The 12,423-nt window shown below is 37.5% G+C and overlaps 1 pseudogene; it reads right to left on the reverse strand.

Moving 5' to 3' along the window:
• Positions 1 to 12,423, reverse strand: part of LOC110568659 (dynein axonemal heavy chain 6-like) — a 322,799-nt pseudogene that overhangs the window by 30,572 nt on the left and 279,804 nt on the right.

Consider the following 12,423-nt stretch of genomic DNA (forward strand, 5'->3'; position numbering starts at 1 on the left):
CCATCCAGATTTGACTTTATCCTATTTCTTGGGTCACACTGAGTAAACAAGGAACTCTGTCATTTTGACTCAGGGTAGATGACTCACAGCTCACTTTCAAGAAGGAGTCTTCTGGCTTTGGTCTTCTCAGAAGAGGGACCATGGTTGTATGCATGCACGTGTACTGGTGTCTGTGTGTGGCGTTAACCATCTATGCCACTGCCTGGTCTGGCCCCAGCATCATGGTTCCTATGGGTCCCACTGCAGAACCCAACATAGGGGCTTCCCCCTTTTCTTCTTTTCCCATCCCTGTGGGCTGGGTCAGGGATGGTTCAATAAAAACTGGAGAGGCCTGAGGTTTGACTTTGTCTTTGTCAACTTTGAGCTCAGATCCACCCCTAATACCACTCCTGGATGTATGTATTGCTGCAACCTACACTACAAAATCTGAAGGTCCTCCTCCAATCCCAAATACCTTCCAGTATTTAAAGCCTCCTAAGTATTTCTCTGTTTATTCTCTCCTGTCTAGTTTCTCCACTGGTATTGACATACCTCCATGTTCAATCCCTCATTTTGCTTTTATTACAGCTTTGTGAATTGTTGCACCTCTCCTAGTCTAAAAGACCATAATTGCTAACCAGTGTTTGTAAGTTAGAGCAAAATTTATTAGCAAGACACGTAGGTCTTTCAAGATTTGCCCGCAGCTTATCTTTTTAGTGTTGTGGAAGACACAACTGCCCTCCAAACACACCTCCTCTTTTGGAGCTACTAACTATTTCTCTAGTAGTGCCATGTCCCACACACTGTTGGCCTCCCCTAACCCCCACACCTTTATTGAGGTATAATTGGTATTCAAAAAACTGCACATAATTCATGTATACAATTTGGTGAGTTTTGACATATGTATATACTTATGTTGCTATCTCCACAATCCATATGGCAAACATATCCATCACCTCCAACAATTTCTTCATGCCCTCCACTGTTTATTGTGGTTAGAATACTTAACATGAAATCTACCCTCTTGACAAATTTTAAAGTACAAAATACCTTATGATTAACTGTAAATGCTATATTGTACAACAGATCTCCATAACTTACTCATCTTGTGTAACTCTAATTTTATACTAATTGAACAACAACTCCCCATTTTCCTCCTCCCTCTATCCTGTGATAGCCACCATTCTCTTGTCCACTTCTAGACTTTTGATGATTACAGATGCTTCATATAAGAGGAATCACGCAGTATTTGTCTTTCTGTGACTAGCTTATTTCACTTAGCATATAGCATAATGTCTATTAGGTCCATCCATGCTGTCACAAATGGTAGGATTTCTTTCTTTTTTAAGGATAAATAGTATTCCATTGTATGTAATTACTATACTTTCTTTATCCATTTATATGTTGATGGGCATTTGGGTTGTTTCCATATATTGGCTACTATGAGTGATTCATTATCTCCATCAGCTTTTGGTAGGCAGAGACTATGTCATCTTTGATATCCAGCATCTATCGTAATAGTACTAATCAGTATTTTCTGAATTAATCCATAAACAAATGCCTAAAAAACTCACCAGTAGCAAGTATTGCCACCTGCATAAAGCATTGTCTTTTCACTCCTATCTTTTTTTAAAAACAGTTTCAATGAGATATAATTAAAAACATAACAAAATGCACATAAAACAGATATATGTAAAAGAATATATATTGAATATATATCTATTCTTATATATATTACATATATATAATTTATTATTTTTTAAAATTTATAGAGTTGTCCAGTCATCATTACAATCTAATTTTAGAACATTTCCATTTCCCCATCAAAAGAAATATTGTGCTCATTTGCTGTCACTCCCCATGTCTACTCCTTGTCCTATGCAACCCCTGAACTACTTTCCATCCCTATAGATTTGACTTATCTGGAAATTTCATATAAATAGAATTGTACTTGTGGTCTTTTGTGTCTGACTTCTTTTACTTAGCATAATGTTTTTGAGGTTTATTTATGTTGTTGTATGTATCAGTACTTTATTCCTTTTTATGGTGAAATAAGATTCTATTTATGGATATGCCATATTTTACTTAGCCATTCACCAGTTAATGGACATTTTTGGACATTATGAACAAAGCTGTTATGAACATTTGTGCACACGTTTTTGTGAGGATATATGTTTTAATTTTTCCTAAGTATTTATTTATGAGTAGAATTGCTAAGTCATATGGCAACTCTATTTAAATTTTTTTTTCAAAGCAGCAGGACAATTTTACATTGCCACCAGAAGCATATGAGGGTTCCAGTTTTTCTATATGTTCACCAGTATTTGTTATTGTCTTTTTTAAAATTATAGTCATTCTAGTAGGTGTGAAGTGGCATTTAATTAGAGATTTAACTTTCATTTCCCTCATGACAAATTGAGTGTCTTCGCATGTGCTTACTGGGCATTTGTGCATCTTCTTTGGTGAAATGTCTATTCAAATCAAATCTTCAACCATTTTAATATTGAGTTATTTTTCTTATTATTATTGAGTTGTAAGAGATTTTTATATACTTTGGATACAAGTCCCTTATCACATGTATGATTTGCAAATATTTTCTCTCAGTCTGTGTCTTGCCTTTTCACTTTCTTGATGGTGTGTGTTGACATGTTGAAGTTTTAGATGTTGATGAAGTCCAATGTATTTTCTTTTTTTGTGTCATGTCTTGGAAGTCAATGACTAACCCCAAGTCACAATTTACTCCAAAGCTTTCTTCTAAGAGATTTACCTTTATCTATTAATTGTAGGTCTGTCACCCATTTTGAATTAATTTTTGTGTATGGTATAAGATAAGGGTCCAAATTTATCCTTTTGTAGAAGGACACCCAATTGCCCCAGCATCATGTGTTGAAAAGACTATCCTTCCCCTATTGAATTATCTTGTCACCTTTGTTGAAAATCAGTGGTCATAAATATAAGGGTCACTTTTGGATATTCTCAATTCTATTCAATTGATTTGTAAGTTTATTCTTTTTTTAAAAAAATATAGATGTTATTTCTCAACACAAGCTCCATCAATTCAAGATATTTTTGTAAGCAATGAAACCAGTCATTCAGTCCATCCCTAAAGAACTGATGGTCCTGGGAGTTTAACCATGTCACTGCAGTCTTTTTTTTCTACCTTAACCAAAGAAAAATGGGTGCTCTTTAACGAAATTCTAATATTAGGAAACACAGAAGTCAGAGGGAGCCAAATTAGGTCTGTAAGGTGAATATCTAATAATTTCCCATAAAAACTCTTGTGAAAGTGTTCTAGTTTGATGAGAGGCCTGAATAGCATTGTTGGAGTAGAGAAGGACTCTCTGGTGAATGTTCTTAGGAATTTTTCTGTTAAAGCTTTGGCTAACTTTTTCAAAACACTCTCATAATAAGCAGATGTTATCATTCTTTGGCTCTCCAGAAAGTCAAGAAGCAAAATGCCTTGAGCATTCCAAAAAACTGTTGCCATGAGCTTTGTTCTTGACTAGTCTGCTTTTGCTTTGACTAGACCACTTCCATCCCTTGGTAGCCATTGCTTTGATTGTGCTTTGTTTTCAGGATTGTACTGGTAAAGTCATGTTCCATCTCCTATTATAATTCTTCAAAGAAATGCTTCAGGATCTTGACTGCACTTGTTTCAATTTCCATTGAGAGCTTTGCTCTTGTCTGCCTCTGATCTGGTTTTAAGAGTTTTGGCACCTATTGAGTGGAAAGTTTGCTCAACTTTAATTTTAGTTGAAATTGTGTCAAATGAACCTATTGAGATATCTATGGTGTTGGCTGTTGTTTCTGCTGTTAATTGCTGGTGCTCTTCAGTGAGGGCATGAACAAGCTTAATTTTTTCTTTGCAAATTAATGTGGATGGCCTGCTGCTGTGAGCTTCATCTTCAACACTGTCTTGGCCCTTCTTAAAACTAGTTATCCATTTATAAACTGCTACTGATTTATTTGGGGCATTGTCCCTATAAAGTTTTTGTAAAGTATCAATATTTCACCATTCTACCACACAAGATTCACCATAAATTTGATACTTTTTCTGCTTCAATTTTAGCAGAATTGATGTTGCACTGACAGGGTCTCATTGCAAATTGATGTCTTATTCTTCTTAGTGCCTCAGACTAGATCCAGAAACAGAATTTTCAACACAGATTGAAGATCCAAAATTTTAAAAACTGGAACACCTTTTTAAATTTTCCCATAAAATCAGTCTTATTTACAGAAGTACTTGGGATATTTGTTGCTGAGATTTCTTGTTTTCTTCAGCACAATTGTTTGACCGTTCTGAGACTCTTCTGACCAAGACTAGGTGCTGGCCTGGAGGGAACAGTGGATGGGTGCCACATAAAAATAAATTGACCCGATAAATGCTCTGCTCCCTTCATGCCAGAAACAAGAAATGTGATAGAGCTATCACCACCACTGCCAAGTCAAAATCTACGTCTATTCTTATGCCAGTGCCACAATGACTTGTTATAACTTTGTAGTAAGTTTTGAAATTGGGAAACATAACTCTTTTGACTTCATTCTTTTTTTTTAAGATTGTTTTTGCCACTTGAGGTCCTTCAGATTTTCATAATCAGCTTATCAATTTCTGCAACATGCCAGATGCTCTGGGTGTAACAGTCTTCTGTTACATAGGGATTGCATTAAATCTATAGATTGGTCTGGCAAATTACTTTTTACCTCCCCAATTACTTTCATAGCAGTAGAGACTGAGGTAACCTGAAACATTGAGGGTTGTAGGAGAGGGAGAAAGAAAAGGAAAATAAGAAACAGGAAAATTCAGGGTAAGCAGAGGATACCAGAGAACAATTTTGCCTACCTTACCACTGTGTAAAGCAATTTTGGCCTCATTGGGATGGCTTGGGGCAGGAGTATAAAGTAACCTCCCAAATTCCAAGCCTTTCCCCATTGGTCCACTCTGGGGAATGGTCCTAATCTATTTTTACTGTTATTTTGCTGCCTCCATCTCAAATATGTTTTAACGTTGCATTTTGCCTTTTTGGTTCTAGATTAGCTGATATCCTTCTGCTGTTCATTTCCCTTACTTGCCAATGAAAATCATCCATTTCCTTTCTGTCCCTGTTCAGAGCTCCTCCTTCCCCCACTTCCCGGTACAAATATCCTCTTCCTTACTACTTGAGCCAACATGGTCCAAATTGGTTCTATTTTTGGCAACAAGATCCCTATGTAGTCACAGTTAATATTTACCAAAAATTTAATTTCTGAAAGATTTTTCCTTTTTCACAGGTATATCTGAATTAATAGGTCTCTACCAGTTAATTAATGCTTAGGTTCTTTTGAATTTAAGATCATGGACTCTGGAGGCTATACTGCCTGGCTTCAAATCTTGGCCCCAGCACTTTGTAAATGGTGTGCCTTAGTTTTCTCATGTGTAACGGTGATAATAATAATCCTCATATTATAAGATTGTTATGAGGATTAAATCTGCTGATTCTTGGGAAGTGCTTAAAATAGTGCTTGGCATGTAGCAAGCATGATTTTTCCTATTACTACTTGAGAAAGCATCTGTCCCATTTTCTATGTGTGAATATTCTCATGATGTCCTTACATGTTCTTGTCACAATCTTATCTTCACACAGGGAACATCAAAAGTCATCATCACCACCATTAAACACTGGGGGAGGACATCCCATCTGTGTAAGGGCCAGGTGGGCATAAACAACAACTTTGTGGAACACAGCTGGAAGCCCTGGCTGCAAGGATGTACTCACCAGTAATGTAAATCAGTGCATCCCAGGGAATTTTTCCTTCTTTACAATAGAGGTTGAGGTTCAGTAAAGCACATTCCCTGTCACTGTCATTAAATTCATAGCAGATATTCCAACCAAGGGGGCCAAACTTCTTTCTCTCCTAGAATGAAAAATGAAAATGGTCTGAAATAAAATTTGATAATATTAATTTTGTGTAAAATGTTGAAACCTAAAAAGAAGTTTCCATTGAAATTGGGCATCCCTACTCTACAAAATCAGTAAAAATCATGTAGCTCAACTTCAGCTAGGCTTTCACCAAAGAGAGGAAGTACTTCTTCCTTCAATATTGGCTCCTCCTCATATTTCTAAAAGAAAATTTGCTATTACTAGAAATGTGATAGACCTGTTAAAAGAACATTTTTTAAAGCATTTTCTCATCAAAGGAGGAAAAAAAATTTCACCTATAGTCTTTTGGCATAAAAATACTGATATAATCTATCCATCTGGTGGAGAGAGCTATTCCCTACTGTTTTAAGGAGTCTGTCCATGGTTTTTTAGTTATGCTACACACAGAATCATATTCCTTGTTTCATGACACACTATCATTAAATCCTCCCCCAACTTCCTTTGTCATCTCCCTATCCTACCTGCATTTCTTAAATTTGAAATTGATAATTGTGCCAGAGGATTGGTTCCAAGTTCCCTGCTCTTGATCTCAAAATTTTCCTAAAGCTTAAATTACCTCCTCATCTCAGCTGCTTTTGTTAGCAGAACAAGGGCCTCACACCCAGAACTCCTGATCCCAGCCTGTCAGACTTCCCCTAAGATCTTTCAACCTATTTATCTTATATCTTTGGCATCTTTTCTTTTTTCTTTTTCTTTTTTTTTTTTGAGACAGAGTCTTGATCTGTCACCCAGGCTGGAGTGCAGTGGCATGAACACTGCTCATTCAGCCTTGACCTCCCAGCCTCAAGCAATCCTCCCACTTCAGCCTCCTGAGTAGCTGGGACTATAGGCATGTGCCACCATGCCTAGCTATTTTTAAAAAATTACTTGTAGAGACGGGGTTTCGCTACGTTGCCCAGACTGGTCTTGAACTCCTAGGCTCAAGCGATCTGCCCACGTTGGTCTCCCAAAGTGTTGGGATTACAAGCATGAGCCACTGCGCCCAGTCTGATTCATTCATTCATTCATTCATTCATTCTCTGTAGACCACACATGTTTGAAAACCAGGAAGCTAATATAATAAATATGCCATCTAAAATATGTATTTGGAGAGTTAGAATTCAAGTACAAGGTTACAGGATGAATACCAGACCAAGCAGTGACATTTGAACAGAGGAAAGGAGACAGTGGTTCTGAGTTGAAGGTAATTTTTCAGGGAACTTGGGGCTTCAGTCATATTGGAGAAAGAGGCCATTAAGGGAGATAACCTCATTCAAAAGAACAGGTGAGAGTAAAGCTATTGTAAGAAAACAAAGAAGGACTTGATGACTGATAAAATATGTATGTACAAAGAGGAAGAATAAAAGCAATCTTTAAGTTCTGATTGTAGGTGATTGAGAGAATGGGACCACTGATTTTAGTAGAGTTTGGAGGGGAAGCAGATTTTGGGCAGGAGGCAGAGCTGAGGAAATCTATTTTGAGTTTGTTGAATTGAATTGAACCTGCTGCACTCATCCAAGTGATGGTATTCTGTAGGCAGATCAGATGAGAGGTGAGAGCTGAAGCTGTGAAATACTGAGGCAAGGGGAGTATAGAGATTGAAGGTTGAATTAAAACAACTTGAGTTCAGACACAGAATGGGGCCTTCAGCATTTGGCAATGACATTTACATGCTTTTACTTAATTCTTACTATCTATTTCATAATACACTTCTTTGTTGCTATTAAAAAGCAGAGTTGAGTGTACCTGAATAATTGCATGGAAGAAACAAATGCCAAATATTATTTGTCTCCATTTTTTTCCAAGTATATTTTCTTCAAAAAACGAAGGTGTCATTTTAGTAAATGCTTGTCTGATATTTGCACGTAAGCCTTTTGGAGGCTCATTGGTCACCTGGATTTAGATAGAATATACATGGCAGAGAGAGTGATTGTGTAGATTTGCATTATTTCTGAATAACACACATAGACTGAAGCCATTGAGAGGATGTAGATAGCTGATGTTCATGAAGAGGTGGGGACCACTCCTGGCATGTTCAAACCTGCTTTGAATCTTGCTCAGGCACAGTACAGGAAGAATAGGCAATGGCAGGGTTCTCAGGCCAACAGTGGTTGAACCACATGAACAAGAACCTCAGACACTTCCATTTGGTGTCCATTTTTTCTAAACCTAGGCCAGAAAGCATGCTTAGGGTTTCCTTATTGAATTTTGCATGATCCCGACATAGGGCATTGTCCCATAGTTTGTCCCCTGATGTCCTATGATATGGGGCAGGGAGGGAAGAAGTACCTCTTGTTCCTCATATGCAGAGGCTTGCCACAGATCATAAACTTCCGGCATTAAAATCCAGCAGCCACACTAGTATGGCTTGTAGGCCTCCTGTCTCTCAGATGCTGAAACATTCCCTTAACTCTGGAAGGAGTTCCTTTCTCATCACTCTGTACCCTTAACATTTTCTTGTGAGGGTGAGAGCTGGAAGAGTTGAACGACCAATAGGACTAGAATATGCAAGGCTGGGTTGGGAAATCGTTTCCCTGCTTGCTATAGGTGAAAGGTTACTGACCTCACTTCCACACCCTGGCCACACAGACCTCCACATGCGTCTGCGCAGGCTCTGGTCTCCCTGGAGGCACTAGGTGTATATTCTGAAACCAACCATTTCACATTGTTCCAACCATATGCATAAATTACCTTAATAGAATTTTGAAGAACTGTAACAGGAAATGTATTACTAGGCATGGAGCTTAAAAAAAGTCGAAAAGTGTCCTTGATAGCACTACCTGTTTAAAACAAAGATAAAACAACAAAAAAGAAAAATGTTTAGTTGGTAGTAGCACTTTTCTTTAAGAAATAATTATCCTAGAGAAGGAAAAAATGCTATAAGCTTTGTTTAAAGACCTAGTTAATCTCTTTCAAGTATATTGTAAACTGTTTTAAAATGGGAGTAAGATACGTTGTTTTAGAAACTTCATGGTAGGAAGGGTTGGCAGTTTAGAAGCAGGCACATTTGGGTAAATAAATTAGAGACATATTAATCTTTAATACTTGCTGAACTATTAAGGGCCTTATCTTTGAAATGGGAAACACTTTCATTTGAAAAAGAGGGCAGTTATCGCCCAGGTATGTATTCTCATGAGGATTTTTTGACCGTTCAGTTTAACACAAGTTGCATGAAAATGGCCAAAAAGCCCTACTGAGAAGAGATTTCTCCCCTCAGTAGAAAATTTGCAAAGGAAACAAGGGAGCAAGGATATGGAGATATTCCATGCGTGGCATTAGCACGTTAAGTCAATGCACTTACTTTCTGAGCTATGGACAGAGGACCCAAGAAAGAATGAGCTCCACTGTAGGTTCAAAAAGCCAAAGTAAAGTTGGAAAAATCATTGCTTCCATCACAGGAAGACACAGGAATCATCCAAGGACAACTTCCTTGGCATTGTTTTTTAAGTACATATTATGCTGTTTCTCAAACGTGCTAGGCTGGCTCCCTCTCTAGGGCCTTTGCACTGGCTGTTCACTCAGACTTCCTTACTTTCTTCATGTCTTGGTCAAATATCACCTTCCCAAAGACGTCTACTCAGACTAAACCATTTAAAATTGCTATCTTCCTGGCACCTACTCACATCCCATCTCAATTTTTCTGATCCTCCTTACCTTACTCTCCTTTTTATTTTTTCCAAAGCACAACCATGTTCCACCATGCCATATACGTTACTTATTTAACATATGGTTTATTCATTGCCCGTCTTGCCCCAACTAGAATGGAAACTCTATGAGGACAAATATCTATGGCTGTTTTCTTCACCAGCATATCCTAGAAAAGTATATGGTACACAGTAGGTCCTTAATTATTTATGGAATGAATGACTGCAAATCAAAGCTGATTTCATACTTCTTGGTTTGGCAACCTAAATTCATAAGCCATATTAAATGGCCCAAATTAAAAGTTAGTTCTATCAAATTCTAGAGCAACACTAACACTGCTTGCATAGTAAAAACTATTAGGCAAAGAAGTCAAACAACAACTAAAGTCTTAGGGCCAATGATTTCGGTAACCAAAAAAACAAAAGGAAGAAGGCCAGGTTTGGAGAAGCATTTTTTCCATACTTTTGTTCTTATAATTGCAAAAGCACCAAGATTCTTAACTTTCATAGACATCGTAGAATTTTAGGGCTGGACTAGAAAAGAATCTTAGAAATCATCTTAGTACAGGACTTTTCATGATGACATCATGTAGTCATTTTACAGCTGGGGAAACAGACCCAGAAAAAAGATACGACATGCACAGTCAGGAAGTGGTGGGGCAGAACTCTACAGAGGTGACAGGATTTCAAGTCCTGAGGTTTTATTTTATTTTATTTATTTATTTTTTTCTTCCGTTTGTATTTTCAGCTTACTACCTGAACGTATTTTATTTCATACTGGTTCAAGTTAAACATCAAAACTTAAATGGTTAGGTTATAAATGATTATAGCAAGGGCCAGAAAAGGATTTTTCCATCCACTTAAGTTTAGTAATCACTTAAAATATACAAAAAACTTCAGCTGGCTTCCTTAGCCCATCCAGTCTCCTTGAAGAACGGGCAAATGCTCTTGTTCTAGTTATAGTGAAGCTGAAAGGCATCTCCATATTCTGGAGGCTCATATAGTACCATCATAGCAAATTGCTTTTTTGATGCCTCTCTCGCATTTTTTTTCTTAATTATATTCCTAATCATCAGGGACCTCTGACCAGTACTGAAGACCTCCTTGTCATTTCTCTTTAATTATTTAAATAGAAATAAGCCACAGGCTCAACAGGAAGCAGGCCATCTCTTATTTGACCGTGAAAGAGTGGAAATAGTGGAAATTCTGAATGGTGGATATCCTTACTTTTGTTGGAAGCAGCCTGCAGAAGGCTTGTCAGTGAGGGCAGGGGGCCAGGAAGTGAAGGGCCTTTAGGGAAAGGTTGCTAACCCCTGAGTTGGCTCAGTGACCAGTGCAGACTGGGGACTTTGTAAAGGAGCAGCTCTTCACTTTAACAAGTAGCACTAAGTAAAGTGATTTGCAAGATCATCTGCATAGCTCTCACCTTTCCAGAAAGCTTTCTGTAGTCAGGGCACGAAGAAAGGCCTCAGAGAAAGGGCTCTCTCTGGATATGCTTGTCTGGTGGTTCTCCCCCAGGGCTTCCCAGCAGAGTGGTAGGGTGGGACCCACACGATTTCTTACCAATAAAATAGTTCCCGAGGTTTTGGTTATTTTTATACTAACACTTTAAAATGAATAGATTCTAATTCCACTTATCTCTTTGCAGCCCATTATACTTTCTTGAATGGGCAAGAAAGTGGGGAGATAATAGCTAGTGCTAGCAACTATGAGTAATGCTGGGCACGCCCATGGGGTGGGTGTGGCTCTGAGACACATGTAAAGGTTAGTTGTCATGTGGCTTACAGAGGATAAAAGACAGTAAAACACTACTCTAAGGGAATTGGTGGTAATTTGAACTCTGTTCCTTTACATTTCATATTTTATAGGGAAGGATTTAATTTCTTTTGTTTGTCCTAAGTATATTTTTCTGTTTCTTTCTATTATGCCAATAAGTAATATATTTCAAATTCAAATGACTTCTCATAGAAGGCAATAAGAAACAGAAATGATCCAGTGGATCCTAGCTTCAACTTGGACATCTGAAGGCCTTTTTTCAAATCCTGGTTGTGTAAATTAGCTAAAACTGTCTAGATCTCAATTTCTCCTCTTAATGTAGGGAAACACAATGCCTACGATAATGAATTACTATAAGGAATGAATTCAACAAGAAAAGGTTAACTAAAAATAATATCATTATACAAGGGCTATGTGCTCAACACACCTGGATCTGTGAAGGTTTTAATGAGCTCTTCCATTGCCAACATCCAAGAAACAGCAAGATGGCAGTTTTGCAAAAATACCCAGTTTCCTGATTTCATTGCATCCTTGATCATTTTTTCAGCAATAGGTCCTTGTCCTTGCCCCAGTGAAACTGACTGCACCCTGAATTGAAAAGCAAAAACAAAATACTATCTTATGCTATTTTAAAGCGAAACTAATATCAAGAAATGTAAATACATTAGACTCTTGCTTAGGATATACGTACGTTTTGAATCCTCATTCCAATAGGAGTCCAAATATGTTTTTCTTATTTCTTGTTTTTAAAAACATTTTTACCATGACCCACAGAGAAAAGTATAAAAGCTGAATATACAGTTCTACAAATGATCACGAATCAATAACTGTGGTTGAGAAGAGAACTATGTTGATACCCCAGAGACATTTCTCCTATGCCTCTCTCCACCTTAACGATTTCCTCTTCCTTCTTCCCACAGGTAATCACTATCCTAACTTCTAACAGAACAATAGATCAATTTTTAAAAACTTAAAAAAATTACAGCCTAACACATATACAGAAAAATATATATTATTAGTATATGGATCAACGAATTCTCACAAAGCAAATGTGTACATGTACCACCACTCAGGTCAAAAAACAGTATCTCTCCTTATCCCAAAAGGCAAAAGCAGTTTTGAATTTG

The sequence above is a fragment of the Aotus nancymaae genome, unplaced genomic scaffold (genome assembly GCF_030222135.1).
Source record: "Aotus nancymaae isolate 86718 unplaced genomic scaffold, 86718_ANA_hifiasm-v0.15.2.pri h1tg000017l, whole genome shotgun sequence".
Lineage (NCBI taxonomy): Eukaryota > Metazoa > Chordata > Mammalia > Primates > Aotidae > Aotus > Aotus nancymaae.